We start from the raw sequence: 5,139 nt of genomic DNA on the forward strand, positions 1-5,139 counted from the left end.
GCCAGGACGAAAACCACACTGCTCTTCCTGAATCCGAGATTTGACTATCCGACGGACCCTCCTTTCCAGAACCCCTGAATAGACCTTATCAGGGAGGCTTAAGAGTGTGATCCCTCTGTAGTTGGTACACACCATCCGGTCCCCCTTTTTAAATAGGGGAACCACCACCCCAGTCTGCCAATCCAGGGGAACATCCCCCGATGTCTACACAATGTTGCAGAGCCGCGTTAACCAACACAGCCCCACAACATCCAGAGCCTTAAGGTACTAAGGGCGAATTTCATCCACCCCTGGGGCCTTGCCACCGAGGAGCTTTTTAACAACCTCGGCAACCTCAGCACCAGAGATGGGTGAACCCGACCCAGAGTCATCAGGCTCTGCTTCCGCAATGGAAGATGTGTTGGTGGGATTAAGGAGGTCTTCGAAGTATTCCGCTCACCGAAACACGACGTCCCGAGTGGAGGTCAGCAGCACACCACCCCCACTGTAAACAGTGTTGGTACTGCACTGCTTCCCCCTCCTGAGATGCCGGATAGTGGACCAGAATCGCTTCGAAGCCGTACGGAAGTCTTTCTCCATGGCCTCTCTGAACTCTTCCCACGCCCGAGTTTTTGCCTCGCCGACCAGCCGAGCCGCCTGCCGCTTCGACTGCCGGTACACATCAGCTGCTTCCGGAGTCCCACAGGCCAAAAAAGCCCGGTAGGACTCCTTCTTCAGCTTGACAGCTTCCCTCACCGCTGGTGTCAACCAGCGGGTTCGAGGGTTTCCGCCGCGAAATGCACCGACAACCTTGTGGCCACAGCTCCGACTAGCCGCCTCAACAATAGAGGCGCGGAACATGGTCCATTCAGATTCAATGTCCCCCGCCTCCCTTGGGACGTGTTTAAAGTTCTCCCGGAGGTGGGAGTTAAAGCTCCGACTAGCAGGGGACTCTGCCAGACGTTCCCAGCAAACCCTCACAATACGTTTGGGCCTTCCCGGTCGGACCGGCTTCCTCCCCCGCCATCGGAGCCAACTCACCACCAGGTAGTGATCGGTGGAGAGCTCCGCCCCTCTCCTCACCCGAGTGTCCAAGACATACGGCCGCAGATCAGATGAAACGACAACAAAGTCGATCATTGAACTGCGACCTAGGGTGTCCTGGTGCCAAGAGCACATATGGACACCCTTATGCTTGAACATGGTGTTTGTGATGGACAATCCATGACGAGCACAGAAGTCCAACAACAAAACACCACTCGAGTTCAGATCAGGTGGGCCATTCCTCCCAACCACGCCCCTCCAGGTCCCACTGTCATTGCCCACGTGAGCGTTGAAGTCCCCCAGCAAAACGAGGGAGTCCCCAGGAGGGGCACTCTCCAGTACCCCTTCCAAGGACTCCAAAAAGGGTGGGTAATCTGAACTGCCGTTTGGCGCATAAGCGCAAACAACAGTCAGAACCCATCCCCCCACACGAATGCGGAGGGAGGCCACCCTCTCGTTCACCGGGGAAAACCCCAACGTGCAGGCACCGAGATGGGGGGCAACAAGTATGCCCACCCTAGCTCGGCACCTCTCACCATAGGCAATTCCAGAGTGGAAGAATGTCCAGCCCCTTTCAAGGAGACAGGTTCCAGAGCCAGAGCGGTGCGTCGAGGTGAGTCCGACTATCTCTAGTCGGAACCTCTCAACCTCGCGCACAAGCTCAGGCTCCTTCCCCACCAGAGAGGTGACATTCCACGTCCCAAGAGCCAGCTTCTGCAGCCGAGGATCGGAACGCCAAGGTCCCCGCCCTCTACTGCCACCCGTTGCACATTGCACCCGACCCCGTTGGCCCCTCCGACAGGTGGTGAGCCCATCGGAAGGGGGACCCATGTCGCCTCTTCGGGCTGAGCCCGGCCGGGCTCCATAGGCAAAAGCCCGGCCACCAGACGCTCGCCAACGTGCCCCACCTCCAGGCCTGGCTCCAGAGTGGGGCCCCGGTGACCCGCGTCCGGGCGAGGGAACACGAAATCCAATATTCTTGCTCATCATAAGGGGCATTTTGGGCTGCGCTTTGTCTGGTCCCTCACCTAAGACCTGTCTGCCTTGGGTGACCCTACTAGGGGCTTAAAGCCCCTGACAGCATAGCTCCTAGGATCATTGGGACACTCAAACCCCTCCACCACGGTAAGGTGGCAGCCCAGGGAGGGGGTATATATATATATATATATATATATATATATATATGAAAAGTGGGTATCGGTGTAAATGAAATATAAACATTAATCTCAGAAATGCCAAATATGAATGTCATCCTGATAATTACTTGAACTTTCTTGCAATGTTATGAACTAACCTCCCTAAAGGACAATCCCGATGTTTTTTTTATTCATCCAATTCATTATTCATGCAATGCAAAATTAGTAGATTGTCTATTCAGATGTACTCTAATTCAATTCAATTTTATTTAAATAACACCAGTTCATGATAGATGTAATCTTAAAGCACTTTCCAAAGTCAAATTCAATCAATTTCTAACCATTAAGAAATTTCTAACTCATGATCTGAAAATGAATGTATATGTGCATTTACATACATATGCAGATTTTTTTCAATACTTTATTCATGGTGTCAGGATTTGTTCTGGGTCCTCCAGGACCTTAACAGGTCCACCAGGACCCGGACCTCGAGGGACTTGGGAGTGGTGGAGGTCAACGGTTCCTCCGGGACCTGGACCTCGCAGGACTTGAGAAGGTCGGGTGGACCTTCTCAAGTCCCGGTGGTGGTGTTCGGGTTCATCAGAACCCGAACACCACCACCACCACCACACAGAGCTTCATTTAAGGTGTTTTATTGAAGACTTAGAGTAATGGAGATGGTGACCAGAGACTGTACCGGACTGGAGCTCACAAGGGAAAGTGAAGATGGCGGAGGCTGGAGACGCTGCGGAGCTGGAGCAAGCAGTTGACTGAGACTGGCAGACTGAGGTAGGGATCCTAGGCAGGCAGACGTAGGAAGCTCTGTCTGGCAGACGTGGGAAGCTCTGGCTGGCAGACGTGGGAGGCTCTGGCAGGCAGATGTAGGTAGCACTGGTAGGCAGACGTAGGTAGCACTGGCAGGACGAGGTTTGAGTGAAGGTGATCCGGCGGGGAAGAGCTGACTGAGGAGAGCTTTTATAGAGAGGTTTGCAGGTGGATTGAGTACGGGATGATTAGAGCATGACAGGTGTAGGTGATTATTGGAGAGCGCAGATGAGACTGTATGGGGGGTGGAAGGTGCTTGAGAATGTTTAGGGTGCAGCTGGCAAAAACTGCTCCCTGACACATGGTTTATTATGTATGAATAAACAATGTGGATCTTCTTGGGTATGGATGCAGTTAGTCTTTAGAAGTAAAGAATTAATGAATGCATTGAACTATAGTTTAAGTATACATCATCAGTAAATATGTGAAAACTAGAGGCTGGGATGTTTAAAAAAGGTAAAATACTAAGGGAGGTAAATACTTTGCAGGGCACTGTGTATACAGACACAGCTCAAGGGAATTTGAATATTGTCCGAAAGGTCCATATTTTCCGTCACTCGTTTCAGAAGGTGACATGCATGTACTCTGGATACAAAACAATTCAAGCACCAATCAGGTTCTATAGTTCCAATGCTTCCTTAGTAAATGACAATGAAGATCATAATCTGCTGACAATCTTTATGGAGAGCCGAATTTCATTTTCCAGTAGTACTTGACACTTGGCCACACTGTCAAAGGTACCAAAATGTGATTCAAGAGGAAAATGAGATACACCAGACCCAACGATGGAGATGACCTGAAGGCTGCTATAAAAACAACCTGGGCCAGTACATCTTAGCAGAACCAGAGACTTATCACATTCAAAACATGCTGCATTTATACAATAATTAAGGCAAAAGTAGACCCTAAATACTGTCTGCATATACATCGATATACTTTTCAAAAACTTTATTTCAATTTGAAATCAAAAAAATATATATTCCAAATTTCTCAAAGGCAGAATGTAGCGATTTCAATATCATCCGTAAGCCATATTTATTAAAAGTAGTCCTCAGGTAAAGCCCATGAGACAAAAATATCTACTTTTTTGTGGTACCAAATGACTTGTCATTTCTTCTTTGTTTAGGTTCCTGGAGTGCCTTTTATTCCAGTTATTAGTATCTTTATCAATACCTACCTGATGGTTCAACTTGGAGAAGAGACATGGATTAGCTATTCCGTTTGGATGGCATTTGGTAAATATGCATTTTTTTTAAAACATATTAAAATATTAAGAAATAACTGAAAAAGTAGTTTGGATACCGCTCCTTTCTGCAGGCCTGGCTATATACTTTCTCTACGGGATTCATCACAGCAACCAAAGACAAAGAATGCAAGAAATGCACACAGTCCTCAATACTGTTTATGTAAATAACAATGTTGTTAGTGTTTCTGCTTGATGGCTATAAAATCATCTGTCCAAAGAGTTTAAGATGACCAAGGAATCACCTTGAAATCATTTGTTTTATTCTGACTCTAGCGAGAATTACCCTAACCTGGTTTTAGTCTGTCCCATCTGATGCATGTTGAATGCTAATAGTGGTTTACAAACCTATTTTATACCAGCATTGCAAAACTGCAATTATAATTTTTTTATCCTTTACGGCTTGATCAGTCATTCAAGGTTGTGCAACATTGGATATGCTTAGTAGAGCATGACAGTGACAAACTTGAACAAAAATCCTTGTAAATGTAATTTATATAAAATAAATTTGTTAAGGAAATTAGTCAATTGCTTAAAATTATTTGAGTCACATACTTATGAATGGGAAGATTGTCATTATAATGTGAAGAACTGCAACTATCAGCATGCAACTTCCTGGACCACCCACAGCTCAGTTACAAGGGAGGTGATAACCACCTCTACAGCAGCAGCCCTCCCCCACAGCCGCCCCACCATCGTAAACACCGACGAGCGGTTGGTCTGGCTGTCACCTCGGGTCCTGCTTCTGCCTCCTCTGCTCCTGCTACCGCTTTCTGCCCACCTTCCTGTACAGCAGGCCAGAGCTCTCTGCTTACTAAGGCCGAGGCTCCTAACGCTCCACCCAGTGGCACCCGAGACGCCAATTACTGGATACTGGAGGACAAGATAAGGACCTTTGCACCCATCATTAAG

At 48.0% G+C, this 5,139-nt stretch overlaps 1 long non-coding RNA gene across 1 annotated transcript in view; it reads left to right on the forward strand.

Moving 5' to 3' along the window:
• The window catches only part of LOC118559243, a 10,160-nt gene extending 5,422 nt beyond the window's left edge, over positions 1-4,738 (forward strand). Inside the window, exons 2-3 of the long non-coding RNA XR_004928716.1 lie at positions 4,111-4,219; positions 4,302-4,738. This is a non-coding gene — a long non-coding RNA (uncharacterized LOC118559243). The remainder of the gene's footprint in view (positions 1-4,110; positions 4,220-4,301) is intronic.
• Positions 4,739-5,139: the final 401 nt, after the last annotated feature.

Source organism: Fundulus heteroclitus, unplaced genomic scaffold, assembly GCF_011125445.2.
Source record: "Fundulus heteroclitus isolate FHET01 unplaced genomic scaffold, MU-UCD_Fhet_4.1 scaffold_250, whole genome shotgun sequence".
Classification (NCBI taxonomy): Eukaryota; Metazoa; Chordata; class Actinopteri; order Cyprinodontiformes; family Fundulidae; genus Fundulus; species Fundulus heteroclitus.